This window comes from Anomalospiza imberbis, chromosome 2, assembly GCF_031753505.1.
Source record: "Anomalospiza imberbis isolate Cuckoo-Finch-1a 21T00152 chromosome 2, ASM3175350v1, whole genome shotgun sequence".
Taxonomy (NCBI): Eukaryota; Metazoa; Chordata; class Aves; order Passeriformes; family Viduidae; genus Anomalospiza; species Anomalospiza imberbis.
The window spans coordinates 109,792,301-109,809,682 of NC_089682.1; the positions used below are offsets into that span (position 1 = coordinate 109,792,301).

Below are 17,382 nucleotides of genomic sequence, written 5' to 3' on the forward strand. Positions count from 1 at the left end.
AGATATATTCTCTGAGTCAAGCGTGGGGAGCAGAGAGCAGGGCAGTGAGGCTGGTACACGACTGTGGAGGTGGCATCCAGCAAACTGACCATGTCCCCTTCCCTGCCACAGCACGCTCAGCATCCACACCAGGGATGACAGTGCTGGTCACCTTTTTTGACAAGGTGCAGCACAAAGGTTATGAGATAGGTTTCTTGTGCCTGGCTCTGGTATGGCTTGTTGTGCTCTGTCATCTCCATGGCTCAAAATAAATCTCAAATACTGAAAAGCTTTTATAGATTTATCTCTTGGGCTTCCGTGAAAATCTGGAAATTTGGATGGTTTTCAGAGGAAGAATCTTAATGATTCTTCTTTACCTGTGCCAAGCTTTGTGGCAGAAGTATCTTCAAGTGTAGATCTTCGACTAAAATCAAGTCTGACATGTAAAGGGCAATTGATGGCCCCCAGTAATCTTTATTTTTCAACACAGAAATATTTTTTATTAGGGTAACGTGCTAAGCCAAAATTATCTTCAGCGAGCAAGACTCTCACTGGAAGTCTCAGCACTTTTGTTCCTAACATCAATGTGTGAAATTATAGGAATGATAGGAGTTGCTTTTTTTTATACTTTAAACCTTGAATTGTGAAGGGGGAGCTGACTGCATTAGAAAGGATTTCCCAGCATGCTCAGATGGCACCTGTTTCCTTACAAAGGGGTCAGCTAAATGGCTGTGTCTCCTAAGTCACTGTTGGGTGCCTGATGGGATAATGTCAGAGTAGCTTTAATCTCCCAGGCAGCTGGCAACTCCTACCCTGTGATTAGTGCCACATTTGTGTGACTAGGATATGTCTAATAGAACAACAAGTAAGGTAATAAGGAGCAGATGAAAGGAAGAGAAAGCCACAAGGTCTCAGTTTGGCAGAAAAACTTATTCTCCTTTTTATGCTTGCTTTCAAACAGAATGTTTTAGGAGATTTTACTTTTCTATCCAAATCTTTTAAAGGGCTAGTAAGGTTTTTAAAGCCATATTAATAATGCTGTATTAATATTTTCTATAAAACCTCTATCAGAGTCTTGATTTGCACTTGAACTTGCTTCCTGTTGAAACTAAAATTTTTTTACAAGTGTCCTGAAATCTCCAGCAAACCTTGGGGTTGGGGGCAACTTTCCTAGTCCAGTAAATATTTGGTATGCTGTGGAAACCCAGAGAGAGTAGTCTGGGAGGGGACCTGAGGCTTAGAGTGGCTGTTTCTCAACAGAGCCTCATGCAGGGTCTTGCTTTTACCTCTTCCATCTCCATCCGACCCTTTGTCTGGGCACTGCAGGGGTGCTTGATGCTGCACCCTCAGAGACAGCACAGATGAAATGTCCCTGGTTTGGGTCTCCAGCCTCTGCTAAGGGACTAGACAGTGCAGCTGTCATTTTGGAGTTTGATTTCTGGGAACAGTGTATAGGGGGAGGCCTTCATGCTCAGGTTTTGTTCTTAGCTAAGGACAAACAGCACATCAGCTACTCACCTGTGTGGCCTTGTGGAGTAGCAAGTTGTGTAAAATTAACCTGTATTTAACTGCTAGCTTCACCTTTGTTTTTTCCCCTCTATTTAAAAAGGGATGATTGTGAGTCATTATTTCAGCAGCTAGCTGTATAAAACCTTAGATCACAAAAATGCTGTCTGGAAACAGAAGAGACCCCTTCTGAATTCAACTTATTATTAGGCTGACATTGCCACAATATAGCACAGATGAGAATGTCTGTATCAAGAATTCCTCATGTGTTAGGAAACTAAAACCTTATCCAAGACATTGAAATATTTAAAGGCACAGTTAAAAACTTGGCATGTTGCAGGAGGTACAGTATTATTGAGTAGGCAGGTGGGTCTCTCAGGAGTGCTGAATTTCAAACATTCCTCTAAGTCTGTTTTGCTTTTTAAAATGTGCTTCTGGGATTTAATCCATTTGCATGGATTAAATGCAGGCTAGCGGGAGACATCCTCAAGGAAAGCAGCAATTCAGAGATGGTTTTCAGAGATACTTAGCTGTATGCCTTCTGTCTCACTGCCTATTTTCCACTCAAGTTGTGGTGCTTAACTGGTAAGATGGACTATGTACTGCTCTGTGAACCTAGCTGGCATCTTTTGCCTGTACATGTTGCATGTGCTAGTCAGGGTGATTTTAGGCATTTGCCATTGACATTCACAGAAGGAAGGAGCAGTGCAGTGAACCTGGTGGCATTTTGGTGATGATTAACATACCCAGACTGATTCTTGACACTGTCAGCATACATCAAAAATGAGAAAAATCAATACTCAAATAGAGAAATACCAAACTAAATGTATATTAACATCACAAACAGCAATACTGTGATGTGTCTTGAATTTTTGCTGTGATAAGGCTACCAGCTTATTCAAGTGAGTTAGTGTCACTTCAGCAAACAAATCTAGGTAGGTAGAACTTGTAAGGATCTGTTCCTGTGCTGACAATTAGGTAATTGATTTATCCATTAACTCAGGCAGTTATAAAACAACAATAGCATTAAGTGCATGCAGAATCCTGCAATGGGAGAGGCTATTTAACTGTTTGTCTTTTATGGCTGTCTGGTGCTTATTCCTGTGATGTTTCTCTTAATGAGACTTATGAATCTTCCCTGTCTGCTTAATTCAGACTCTGAGATGCTTCTTAGTATATTTATGTCTTGGTTAGATGAATCTTTTTTTTCAGATAATTGATTACCTAAAGTCAATTACCTGAATTACCTGCTTTTCACTACTGTCCTAGGGTGACTTTATGATGCTTGTATCCCCAGTCATCTGTTCTGTTTATGCTGGATATTATACATATATATTTTATATCTATATCTATCTATCTATCTATCTATCTATCTATCTATCTATTTAATATATGTTATTTCTCCCAAATTTGCCCTAAACCAGGACAACCACCATCTTTAAAAGAGTGATAGCAGCTGTACCTAGTATTGCTGACCTTGTTTGTAACTTTAAACTTTAGCATATAGTTCCAGCTATAGGTGGAAGATTATTTTCATTTGTTAAATGTTTACCACACTGGAAGCTTATAGCAGGCATTAAGAAAAGAAAATCTCCATGCAATAGCAGGAGAGAAAGTGATGACATTAAAATACATCTAGGTTGGGATAGCTTCCTATCAAAGTCTTCTACAAAGCTTACTTACAGAATCTTTACATTTACGTTTTTACATTTCATGGACTGGTGCAGACATCTACACTCTGCCTGTTACTCTTGAGCTGAGTTTCAAAAGAAACATTGGGGACACAGGTATTGAGCTCAGCTGGGGGGAAAAAAAAGCCTGATGTGTTACATACTTCAATTACAGGCAAGCAAACTGGCTGGTCGACTGATTCTGAGAGATGCGCCTTACAATCATGGCTGGGTTCCTGCACAGATTAAGTGACTGGCTGGAGGAATTGGGTTCTCATACAATTTGTCAGAACTCTAATTTTTGTGCAAGGAGAAATCTATAGTGATTTTGCATTTTCTGACACAATTCAGACTTCCCAATCCAAATCATGTTTTAGTGTATCCATCTTAAGTAGCCAAATGTGAGAGTTTTAGCAGAACATAACAAAAGTGCATAATTATTACACAAATGCATGGAAGATAATGCAAAGCCCCTAGGCTTTGCTCTTTTCTTATAGATGTATGAGAGGAAATCTGCATTTCACATGTTCAGCAAGGCCTGTCTGCTGTGACACAAACAGCAACATTCTGCCAAAGCATAAGGTAGCCTTTTGACTGCCAAACTGTAGGAGTGACTTCTGACATTCATTAAAAAAGCTGAAAGTTAGATAATTTCATAACAAATCAAAGAAATGAGTCATGCTACCAGGTATAAAAGTGTAGGTTTTTAAATTATTCTATTAGATTGGAATCCATTAATAAAAGCATGTTTTCATGTTCCTCACCAAGGACTGCCTTTGGTCTTTGAGGGCTAACATATGACAGAAATATTTCAGTACCTGTCCTTTGAAAGTTGTAATTTTAATTAGTAGTGAGGCTTAATTGGGATAAGTGGCCAAAAAAAAAAAATAGATGTATAAATTCTAGATCAAAGGTCTGATTGATTTTAATTCTACAAGGTTAAAGAAAAATAAAATTATTATAGGAATTTTATTTTCTTGGAACCAAAATTGGGTATCTTAATTTTCATCAAAAGGGGAAACCACTTATACTGTTTCTTCTTTGTTTTTGTGTTGGTTTATGACATTTAAGTCCTGACAAGTAGTACGAAAGCAGTGTTTTGCTTGCAGTCCCGATGGCCTTTCCCACCATTGTCCAACTCTGGAACCTGGCTGCACCTTTTAAAATTTTTATTTAGATGATTGATAAATTTGATATTTTTTCTTTGACTGAAATGGTAATTATAAATTCCTCTAATGGTTCTCTCTGTTGTTTTGAGAGATAAAGGTAGAGCAGAGAAAGCAGACAATTACAGTAGAATACAATTGATAATAAGTGAACGATGCTCATGAATTAATTCACCTGCTAGTGGATGGGACATGGCTTATCAAGAAATAAAGCATGACAGGAGCAGATCAGTAGATTAAAGCATTTGGTGCTGGGGACTTGAAAATTTCCCTGCATGCAATCTGGGTATGTTACTTCAGCATGGTTTAGTCTTCCCTCATTTAGGTGTGCCTAACATGTGTACTTTGAAATGGTCTGAAAGATCAGTCATGGGTATGAACCCATCCCTGGTAGTGGATCACATCTGCAAATGTGCAGTGGACTTTTGGCTCAGTTATAAACCACTAAACAAAACCAGTTAGCACACCCCAAAAGCTCTCTGCTAAACAAATTGGCACATAGTAAAGGGGAACAGTTTGGGGATTTATTTCAACATTGCTCTAGTGCTCCAGCCCAAAACTACAAAGGGGATGCAGCCTTAGGTTATCCATGTCATCTGCACTGGGCTGGCTGTGGGCTGTGGGCTGAGGGAGTTATATTTCCTGCAGGGACATGGCTGGAGGGGATATCCTAGGGGCATTACAAATATAATTAGATACCTACATTTAAACAGCTGAGTCCCAGCCTGGATAGCTGTGCTGAAGAAGATGAATTGTGCCTGATGTTCCTGATGTTCTCTGCTTAAGTTAAGGTTCATGTGAACAGCTCTGAATCAGACAGCCACACTGGGAATGTTGAGGGCTAGGTTTTATAGAGCACATCCTTTAATGAACACAAACCAAAGAATTTGTGGAGAAGAAGTGTTACTGAGTTCCTGCTTTTAGTTTGCCTAGAAATCTGAGAAAGAACAGAAAGTCAAGCGGCTGGAATTACTTCAGATAAACACTGACCAGCACTTCTGGGAATGAGAAAAAGATGTAAAGGGAGAAAATGCAAAAGTAAAGTTGTGTGATACTGCTATTTTTAGGGTTTTGGTTTAGATTTTTAAATTTTGTTTTTGGTTTTGTTTCTTTGTTTCACCCTTTTTCTCCCCATTATTTAACAGCTGTTTTGCTTTGAGTTCAGGCTTTCTTAATGAACACAAACAGATTCATTAAGTGACAAGGTTAGGTAGGCCCCCTTCTCAAAACTGGGCTGATCTCTGTGCACATGACACAGGCAGTTCCTTAGCATCTCTTTTTCTTACTTACAGCAGAGATTTGAACTAAGAACTTCCACAGACCATACTGGGAGCTGCTGGTCTCAGACTGTCTTCAGGTGAGCACCTTCAGAGGTCTGAGCTGGGACCCCTATAAACCATCTCTTTCTTTGGCACCCTAATGACAAGGTACTATTTTCACATTCTGCAGATTCACAGAAAGTTTTGAGTCATGTAGGAATACAATTTTCTCTTTAATATAAAAGAATAATATCTTTATTTAAGCTGTCTGGGGTCCACCTGAAGTAAAAGCCAGCAAGATTTAACTAATGCTGACTCTAAAGCTTTCTGATTGCATACGTTGAGGTGTGGTGAGGTAAGGGGGAGGGGAATCGGATAATGGCAGCGGTTACAAGTTTAAGACTTGTTTAACTTGTTTAAGACAAGTTTAACTTCTGCTAGATGCTGTGCAGAGCCATCGTGAGTACTGCTTCCCACCACTTCTGTGTTTTTTTTCTTTTTTTGGTAACATTTCTCATCTTCCTTCGACATATGGAAAAATGCCAGCACTATAGGCACTTCAGAAATGAAGAAAAATAAAAATGCAAAAGAATAGCCTTTGCATGTATAAATTATATACTTTGAGACACTAGTTCTGAAAAGCCAGTCTAAAACTATTGTCCTCTTCTCAGGGAAGAAATGTTATGTGCATGTCCATCTTCTCAACAGAATTTTAATTTGCTTAGGACATCCATCTTTTTTAGAGTGAGCAATACCTGTTGGGACTGCATAAGGTTTCTAGGACTTAAATTTTTGGCTTTGATAAGACCAATTTCAACATGTTGTTTGGCTATTTAATTTCAGGATACCTTTTATCACCAGGACACACCATTTTAGAGTTATTTGAGATTTAACTTGATATGTATAAGATGAAACATGATGATAAAGCATTCAATAGTGCTGTATAGGTGCAACTTTATCTGGGAGCTCCTGGGTTCTTAGGACTTGGGAAATTTGGGCCACCTGCCTGCATAGCAGAAACTTTAGTGACACAGTTTTGAAAATCCATACAGATGGCTCTCTGGTTGTAGGAGTTGAAAGTACTGAGGATGAAAGTGCCCTGGTTCTGGTATATTGTAGTGCTGAGGATGATTGGACAGATAAAGCCTCTGTGTGAGTGTCTGTGTCATAGAATTGCTCACAGAAGAGTTAAGTTTGGAAAAGACCTCTAAGAAAACCAAGTGCATCTGTGCCATGGGCTTGTGTAAATGAGAGTATAATTCTTAACTGATGCTTGGAGCTATACAAATAGAATAGATGGCAGTACTGAAGTTTCATTATTTAATAGAACCGGAGTAAGATTTTGGGTTTTCAGTGAGCCCTCTGAGTTAACAACTTATGGTTGACATCACTGAACCTGTGGCCTTTGGGATCTAGGAAAATCCAGTCTTAGATACTTGGTATCCTCATGCAACAGCCTTTAAAATGGGTGCTCTCACAAAAGCAATGCAGCAGGGTGGGAGTTGTGCACAGCAATTGGTCAAAAATGCCAGGGGATAGATCTGTGACCAGCACCCACTCCCCTTTGCACTGCCTCCTGAAATACAAGAACTAGAAGAGGATCTGGAGCCCAGGTTCCTTTTTCCCTGAACATTGTTTGCTCATGACCTCTCTCTATCCTGGTCAATACTTGATTATGTCACATTTTTTTCTGTGGACTGGCTGAGGGAGTGATGGCCTGGAGCAGCCTGCTGGCTGTGCTCAGAGAATTTTGCAGATGATTTGCCTGGGACCTGGTTGATGCATGCTCGGGTCCCTCTGGGCAGAAACAGCAATTTTAAATCTGCTACCCCTTCAGCTCACATCAGTTTTTTAACCAGTGGGTGAAAGAAATAAAAGCAGAGATGCCAGACACACTTTCTGCATGCTCCTGCACCTTGGCTGTGCTTTCTGCCTGTTGGTAATGTCAGGAGCTGGGGCACAGTCAGGCGTAAGTGACAGCTCAGAGAAAGCCTGAGGATCTCACCTGGCATCAGGCTCCTGAAGCAGCAACCTGTTAGTACAGGACCCGCAGCTCTTCTTGAAGCTTGCTAGTGCATATATCTGCTCTGAAAATTCTGGTCAGAATTACTTCCATCAGTTCTGTTCTGGAATTATTTCCATGAAAATATAATCTGCATCTGGTTGCTTTCATTTCAGACACAGCTGAATGTCTCCTATTTGGAACATAATGCATCAAAAAGGTGTATTGATTTCATCCTTACAAGACAAGTTATTTATATATGAATATGTAAAAATAAACACATATAAACCACTAAGTATATACAACAAGAACAATTATTAAATATAGGTGTGGAGGTAATTTGGCATTTCTGGTGAGAGCACCTGTGCTTTCTGAGAATTTTCATGTAAATGAAGTGACTCCTCTAAAAACTTTCCTAGCCTCCTTCAGTAAATGACTACGTACTTAAGCAATTATTTTTCTTTTCTGCTGCTGAAATAAGTTTAGGCAGTATTAGATTTTTGTTCATCAAGATCTTCAGTAGATATTTCAGTATTATTTACATACATACTATCCCAGTTCAAAATGTTTGAAACACCTTTGAAGTTCCAGCTTGAAAAGATGCTTTTAAAAGGTCCAGGTATTAACTGGAGGAACTTATTCTCCTTGCATTCCAATGCCTGGACACTTAGACTCTGCTTTAGTGGTTTTGAACTCTCATTTTTGAGGTTTGGAAATGCCATTAAAATGAGAATTAGAATTCTCATGCATGGAAAAAGACATCAAGTTGGGACTTCAATGAAATCAATAAGTTGGTGACAAAACCCAGTTATCTGTTCACAGTGTTATCTCTGAAAACCTTTCAAATGAGTTTTAAACAAGAGTGCATGGGCACAAAATACTAATGTAGATGTGGCTTTTGCAACAGGCGGGAATATAAAATTGATGAGTGGGACTCATTACAAAAAAATGGGACCGCACCATACCAATGTATTAAAATTTAAAAAATTTATTAACCTTCTTTTAAAGTAGTTCATGTACTTTATATCAAATAACAAAGTTATGGTAGTTTTCATCTGCAAAAGTTTTCATCTGCATCTTTAAATGTGTGGGTTCAGCTTTCCCGCAGTTTTTTTTTTCCTGTTTTTGACCGATGTGACCTGGAGGTATCTTGAAGTAGAAATCCAAATATTGAAAAAAAAGAGGACTTAAGAGTACAAAGTAGATCCTTGGAGACTTAGTAATACCATTAGTGGACAAGATGAAATAGAAAAGCAAGTCCAATTTAAGCACGCAGCCTGCTGGAGTCCATTTACATTATAAAATATTTCTCAGAAGTACATATTTTTTTAAATAGGAAAAAAATCCTCTACAGTAAATGAAAGCAAAAAGTCTAAATTTTTTAGGTCACTCAAGAATATAGTGAGGGAAAAAAAAAGGAAAACTTCAGGTTTAGTACCAGCATCTGAACCAATGCCTTTTATTTTTCCTCTCTTGAGAACACTGCTATTTCTGTAGCTTTTATGTGGAGGAAAGCCTCTGTCAGATGGCCACTTTATGCATCTAACGTGTGTGTTTCCTGGAGGAGATGTCTTGCCCTGGTCCCTCTGTAGGGACAGAGGTACAAGGCCAGGCATGGGTGATGCTTTCTGAGGGAAGTCCATTCTGCAGTGATGACGGGGGACCAGACTGTGCTCTGACCAAGACAATAATGAGCTCACTAAAGTAATTCACAAATCTCACAGCTCAAAGCTTTCTTTGGCTGAGTTTCTGCGTGTGTTATTTGTTAGCTACACATTGACCTTGAGATTTTATATATGCTGAGCATGTGAGGGAGATAGACCTTTATCTCTTTAACTTGCTTTATCTTTGGGATCTAACTCCTCCTTTGATCACTAGCAAGAATGAAAAATAATTCTCATTAGTTTTATAGATTTCTAGAAAGAAATCTTTTAAAAGCAGTCTCTGAAGTAAGAGGTAGATAATGTTTATACATGCTTCAGGGACAAAATGTTTCTGTCTGAATGAGAGCACCTATGTTCAGTTAAGCCTGGGTATGACAGAGACCATGGCATGCCAAATAAGAGACTTGCTAGCAACAGCATTATGTGGAAATTGAAGAATATTTATTTAATTGAAAGATAAAATACTCTTTCGTAAGGAAGCCTCCTTTCTTCACATCCAGCATGTCATCAGCAGTTCTTATACAATATTAATTGTCTCCTGATTCTGTGACAGAGTGAATGAGTAGTCTGAAGGTCTTCTTTTCTTTTCAGAGCTGCTTGCACTTGTGTTATCAGCACTGAACACACCTGAGCAAATGGGGCTCACTGAGATGTTTGATAGGCAGAACTTTCCAGGAATCCAATGGTCCTACTGTTGCCCTCTGTGATTGCCCTTGGTGGGACAATAGTGACAAAGACACACAGACAATGATTAATGCCTCATCCCCTGAGCCCTTTTTCCCTCTGAAGTTCCCGGTTGTCTCTGACCTGGGATATTTTTGCACAGTGAAGAGACTGGGGGCAAGATAGGAAGGAATTACTTCACATCTGAATAAGAAGTTTCCCCTTTCTGGCTCCCAGAAATGAGACCCTCCCTGATTAACTGCAGCTCCACACATATTTAACTGCTTGCTGGCCAGGCAGCTCTCTGAGCTGGAGGCTGGCTGGTCTCCGCTACAGGCTTTTCAGTTCATTACTGCAAACTACATAAGGAGGACAGTTTAACCCTTGGGTTTTGTCAGTTTAATGAGAAACCTGGTAAGCTTTCTTGTCCTTTACAAATTTTTTTTGAATTTTTTATTTACTCTTTTTGCATGGGAGGGGTATCTCTGGTACTGGCAACAATGTGCTGTAAGCACAGTGGGTAAGATCCTGCTGGAGCTGAGGGGTTACCAGTGAAAATGTTGGTGAAGTTGAACTGACCAGGAGAAGGTAATTATAGAAGGGTTTTCTCAAGAGATGTGGAAGCTTTCCTTTTTAGGCTTGAAGAAGAGCATAAAGAGTAAGCAAGATAAATAAATTGATAATGCCCAGGATTTCCTTTTCTAAGTACTTTTTGCCCTACACAAGTAACAGCAAAAAAATTTAAAATAAAATAATCTGATTCAGTTAGCTATTTCTTCTGGCTTGAGACTTCATTTTCCAGCGCAGGCACTTTAGTATGAGCAGCCAGTTCATACCACATTCATTGATTCTTCAGCAGTTCAACTTAAATCGGTATGTCTATCCATGCTGTCATTATTCAGGAATATGTCTCCAGGGAGAGTAATTTTTACCTCAGGTTAAAGAATGGAGTATACTGAAAAGCTCCCTATTAGCTTGTCATTATCCATACCTTCTGATGCTTAGTGCATGCTCATGTTTTACTCAGACCCTTGAAGCCTCTTTGTTTTTCTGATTTCTGCAGTAACACTAGATCTTTTTACAAAGTTCAGACTTGCAGCTCTGTTAATTTTTCCAAATTGCTGCTAAACTTTCAGAACTGTGATGGCCTTGTGCCTTCAACCTAGCCTGATTAGCTTACAAGAAATTAAAGAAATGGACATTAAATTCCTCAGAAAGTTACATGGAGCGTATGGAAGGGCAATAACTGAGGAGAGATGCTAATGATCTGCTACCCTGTTCAGCTCGAACCACGGGTGTGCTCAGCCTTTACCTGTGTGGGAAACTACTTAGACAAAAGGAACTTATACAGAGAGTGGAAATATTCACAAACTAGGGGAAGAAAATAAAAAGCATTTGTTAAGATATTGGCACAGTTAACCTTAGGAGACTCAATCTCCTAAATTGTAGGTAAGGGTAAGTAAACAGCATTCCCATAGGTAATTATCCATTACCTATTTTGAAACTTGGCAATACAGTACTTAATTCTTCTAGGGCAGGGCAAGATCACTTATTTAGCTTTCTAATATATATTTATTATTATTGGCCCCTGTAATCACTGTAAGTGACACAAATGTCCTGACTAAATGATGTTTGAATTAAGCACCATGACGTCTGCAACAGCCCATCAAACCTAAAGGTGCAGCTGATTACAAGAAATAGTTTGACATTTAGTTTTCACATTGAGCAATACTGGACAGCAAGAAATGGAAACACAGTGATCAAGCAACACAGTGAAAGAGACACTGTTCAATCCCAAGGCCTTCTGACTGCCCCAGGAGGCTTAGACCGTGGGACTCTATATGTATCCCGATGAACATTTCTAACATGTAGAAATTCCAGGTTTTAGTTTACCAACATCGAGTCTGTTGGTAAGATGTGTTGGCCAAACGTCCATAAGTATTACTTGCAGATTAAGTTGCAGTCTTTAATGGCAGGTTCAATAATATTTTGTTAAATCCACACAGTGGTTGTGCATTTTCTGTGACTGGGATAACTAGGCTGGAGGTCTGGACCACTTGAATATATCACATTCATATCTTGTGGTAAGAGACGTGTGACACCAAAAGCAGCCAACTGGTCTTGTGATAAAATTTCGAAAGTTGTCAACCGTAGGAAGTAAGACATCCTAAGCAAATGCTTAGGCTGAAAAAGATAAACACTTTAGCAGCCTCCTTTTACACTTGTCATAAAAAGGTAATGGCAACATTATCTAGTAGTTTATCTTGTTCAAAGTAGCTTCTTTCAATCTCCAGAGCAGTTCACAGACCCAATGGCAGATTGAAACCACTGCTCTATAGCAAAGTCGTCTATGTCTCAAAGCACTTTACCTCCTGAGAGAATCACAAATCCACATTTTTGCAACTGTGGATGATGATCAGGAAACTGATTAGTTCAAGATAACTACTTTACAAGGAAATGGAATTTGTAGAAATAGAAAACATAACAGGAAGCTTGGCTGGGGTTTTTTTCATCTTGGATAATGTGGTCACCAGAGGCAGTGTGAAGGCATTGTGTGACTGGTGTCACTGAGTGGTGGAGGAGGAGAAGGAGACTAAGGAGATCTTATCTGGAGGCTATTTTGTTGCATCTTGTATACTGACACAGATAAGCTAGTAGCTCTTGGTTTTTGTGGTCTGTCCAAGTGGGTGTTTGTTCTTTTTATTTTTTATTACTTTTGTCCCATTGATGTTATTTATGAACCTAACAGCCAGTTAGTTCTAAGCACCTAAAAGTTATTTTTAAACTGTGTGGAGTGCTGTTTTCTGTCTAGCTTCTAGCCTAGACACTTTCCCTTCCCATCTGGTACAGCAGGAAGAGTCTGCCTGTTCACCAGAGACTTCTAAATCATTGTCTCAAAATTTTAGCTCAGGAAATGAAGAAATGAGTAAAAGTGAATTTAACTGATCATGTCTTTTGGTTGTTAAAAAACCTAAACCCTTTTTCTTGTGAGAAAAAATGGTTTTCTGGAAAATTAGGGATACTGACCTTTTGGAACTTCTTATCCCAGTACTCCACCTCCACACTCCTCCAAGGTGTTCAGCATGGAAGTGACACCTCCCAAGGGCACAAACAAGAACCCTCTCATCACCTGTGCTATACAGCTTTGCAGAAGCTATTTGTTTTTTTTTTTTTTTTGTGTCACTTCTAATACAAAATCAACATTTTGTTATGGAGATAAAACTGTAATACTGTCTTGAATACAAATACAAAATATCACTATCTTCTGACATTTTCCCACACTATATTACTGCTCTCTACAGTTCTGTCCCTTTGTCTTGGATCCTGGTGAAATTTAAAGTGTTAGAGAAACATGCTTATTCTATGGACTCTGAGATGAAAGAGGGATTCCTGGAGAATGTGTTTCAATTTAATTTCTGGCATCAGTTTCTGCATACGATAATTTTGATTCCGAGTGCTATGAAAAATGTTTCAGGGAAATAATTCAATCTGGTTTTCAATCTTTGAACTCCATTATTTCTGCAACATTATGCTAATTTTGTGAATATTTGATTGTGGCCAAATCGGCATAGTGACTGGACACTTCATCTTGACTTTTGTTATGGTGTGAATTATGTAACTGATTTATAATTTTTTCTTCTGTAAAGATCAGAAATGTCTAACTGTAAAAAATATTCCATTGATATTTTCTGTTCTTGTAGTTCTCATTACTGAAGAATTAACCTCATAGTTCTACACATTTACACTTGACTGCTCTCCTTATATAACATGACTGAATTTAAGAGCTGAAGGACACATGAAAGGCAACTTAGTTTTATGGAAGGTAGAAGTTTTACTTTTTTGGTTTCTACTCTATTATCCAACAATATGTTAAAAGACTGTCAAACAGCTGCCAGTCATAACAAATAAAGAAAGCAATATTGCTCTCAGAGGTATCAATTATGGAGTAGATAACCAGTCGGAAAAAAAATCCATTTATTTGCAAGAGAAATCAAAAGCATAAAGCAACCTGGCAAATAACAATTTAGGTCTATTAACAATTCTGTCTGGCTCCATGAAGTATCATAATCTTGGTAATGATGACAAAAAGAAAAACTAATGCAAGTTTATGTCAAATGCTCTCCTGAATTGCTGAATTGCTTTGTCCTTCTCAAAAACATAAGCCTAAGACCCTGCATGTGTATAAAATTTTAAAACAATCAATCACAGAAACAGCATCTGATTGCAGAAAACATGATTTCAAAATCAATTTGTCATGCTCCTATATGGATTTAGTGCCTTCCTGTTTTTGACATTTCTCATTTGCTGGATGCAGGAGTGCTACTGTAATTTCTCTGTGTTGTGTTACAAATTAGAAGACTGGAATGCAAAACTTTCTTCTTTGTTTTTGAATTTGTCTTGGTCATGGAATTATTTGGTTACTTTTATTTTTGTTCCACTTCCTTATAGATTTCTTTTGTGGTGCCTTTGAATTAGGCTGTCTGATTTCCATGTGAAAATCATTTGTGACATCCCATCACATAAAATCCTTGGCAACATGATCAGTTTTTAAGACCTGCTTGTTGAGAAGAAATAAATGGATGTTCCTTCTATTGTTAAATTTGACAAAGGAGAGAACTGGATTTTGCTGCAGCTCTGTTCAGTTACTACACTTAAAGACATGCTGGTTTATGCCCCTTCTTAAAAGTACTTATTTGGTGAAAATTGCTTTATAACACAAATGTGTACAGTGAACTGGATGCATGTTGTTTTGTACAAGTTATGTAGTATTGTTACAGGCCAGTGGTTACCACGTTCCTGGAAAGATTCGGCTTTTATTTACTAATCAGCACAGAAATTTCTTGCAAAAACTTGAAACAGTGAAAAATACTAGATGATACAGCTTAAGTCTCTACATTTTCCTAACACTGATGCAAGAAACTGACCTTTAAATTTTCCTTTTCTTCAAAAGTGTGTGGATATTGTTTGCTTCAACAGTTTTTGATATGAGTTAAAATACATATATTTCAGCCTAGATAGTTGTTTAATGCCTGTGACATTGCAATGCCTATATTGAAATAGTTAGTAATTTTACTTCTCATCAGCCATGAGGTGTATCTGGCATTATTTCAGAATTACCATTGGAGCTACATTCTTGAGAAGGGTTTGCTAAAGACTGTTTAAGTTTGGCACAGAAAGATCCTAAATCTCTGAATTTTTTTTTTCCCACAGCTTTCTGGGTTGTTTTTGTTTTGTTTCGGCTTTTTAAAAATAAGTTTTTATGCTGAGCAGTCCTTATTATTGTTGTTATTCGTTGTAATTTAGAAATGCCCCAAATTAACGCTCTTCTTTCCAGGTATCCTGTCAGGAATTTTGTGTTATCACTGTATGCTGATAAAATTTTTAAAACCCTCTCTCTGTGGAGGGGTGAGATAGGATTGAGAAACACTTTCACCTGCCAGTCTCTACTTGTCTTTCTGCTCTCATTCAGTTCAATAGCACAGAGGCTTTCAGGATTCCTTCCAGCTAACACAGGGGAGGGGTTCTGAGGAAGCATATACTTGGGAAATTAATAAGTATGGGTTTAGTTTTGATTTTGGGTAACTTTTGCTTAGCTGCCCAAATGAATCAGTTAAATTTCTGAGGAAAGTAAAACTCCAAGCAGTCTGTTTTGGACTCCATCCCAGGCAGACCTATTCAGCCATCCACTTAATTGCTAGTGCATCTTCATTTATGTACCTCTATTGATTTTAATCTCCAATGATTTATACAGTACTATAAACAGGTAACAAGCCAAAGCAATGGCATTTCACTGGAGATGAAGATGCCTATAAAATATTTTAATTTGTCCAAAATCTGCTCATATGTACAAGGCTTCTCCTGTTGTACTTGCATGTTTAAAGTTTTTACTTATGACTACTCAGCTAAACTTTTGTTCTTTTTGTCACTATAGATTTAAATATTGTTTTCCTATATTTTAAAAGTAAAGTACATTTCCATTTGACTTTCAGCGCCCTCATGGCTTGCTGCCAGAGTTCCCTGATATTTGTTTTTCTTCAATATGCTTGTTATTGTTAAACTTGCTCTTGAATGTATGTAGAATTCATTTGTCCTGAATTCACAGAATTCACAGAATGTCTGGGTTGGAAGAGACCTTCAAGATCATCGAGTCCAACCCATGCCCTGGCACCTCAACTAGATCATGGCATGGAGTACCATATCCAGTCTTTTTTTAAACACATTCAGGGACGGTGATTCCACCACCTCCCCAGGCAGTACATTCCAGTACTTTATCACCCTTTCTGTAAAAAACTTTTTCCTAATATCCAATCTATATTTCCCTTGACGCAGCTTGAGACTGTGTCCTATTGTTCTGTCAGCTGCTGCCTGCTGAAAGAGGTCAACCCCACCTGACTACAACTACCCTTCAGGAAGTTGTAGAGAGCGATAAGATCACCTCTGAGTCTCCTTTTCTCCAGGCTAAACAGCCCCAGCTCCCTCAGTCGTTCCTCATAGGGCTTGTGTTCCAAGCCCTTCAACAGCCTCGTTGCCCTCCTCTGAACGCGCTCAAGCACCTCAACGTCCTTCTTAAACTGAGGGGCCCAGAACTGGACACAGCACTCAAGGTGCGTCCTCACCAGCGCAGAGTACAGCGGAAGAATGACCTCCCTGCTCCTGCTGGCCACACTATTCTTGATACAGGCCAGGAGCCATTGGCCTTCTTGGCCACCAGGGCACACTGCTGGCTCACATTCAGCTGACTCTCTACCAGTACCCCCAGGTTCCTTTCCGCCTGGGCACTGTCCAGCCACACCGTCCCCAGCCTATAATGTTGCAGGGGGTTATTGTGGCCAAAATGCAGTACCCGGCACTTGGACTTATTAAACTTCATCCCACTGGACTCTGTCCATCCATCCAACCCATCCAGGTCTCTCTGCAGAGCCCTTCTTCCTTCCGGTAAATTGACACAAGCTCCCAGCTTAGAGTCATCTGCAAATTTACTAATGAAAGACTCAATTCCCTCATCCATGTCATCAATAAAAATATTGAACAGAATTAGTCCCAGCACAGACCCCTGAGGGACACCACTGGTGACTGGCCGCCAGCTGGATGCAGCACCGTTCACCACCACTCTCTGGGCCCGGCCATCCAGCCAGTCCCTAACTCAGCAGAGAGTGCTCCTGTCCAAGCCATGTGCTGCCAGCTTTTCCAGGAGTATGCTGTGGGAGACAGTGTCAAAGGCCTTGCTGAAGTCCAAATAGACAACATCCACAGCCCTTCCTGCATCCACCAGGTGGGTTACCTGGTCATAAAAGGAGATCAGGTAGGTCAAACATGACCTACCCCTCCTAAACCCATGCTGGCTGGGTCTGATACCCTGGCCATCCTGTAAATTCTGTGTGATGACACTCAGTACAAGCTGTTCCATTACCTTACCAGGTACTGAGGTCAGGCTAACTGGCCTATAGTTACCAGGGTCCTCCTTCCTACCCT

General features: G+C 39.3%; 1 long non-coding RNA gene across 2 annotated transcripts; it reads left to right on the forward strand.

The window, feature by feature from the left end:
• The first annotated feature begins 684 nt into the window (after nt 1-684).
• On the forward strand, nt 685-14,335 carry LOC137467308 (uncharacterized). Of its 2 annotated transcripts, none has more exons than XR_010995484.1 (3): nt 685-849; nt 5,614-5,748; nt 13,611-14,335. It is a non-coding gene; the product is annotated as an uncharacterized lncRNA (long non-coding RNA). The 2 variants fall into 2 exon arrangements; XR_010995486.1 differs by having other exon boundaries at nt 5,614-5,678.
• Nucleotides 14,336-17,382: the final 3,047 nt, after the last annotated feature.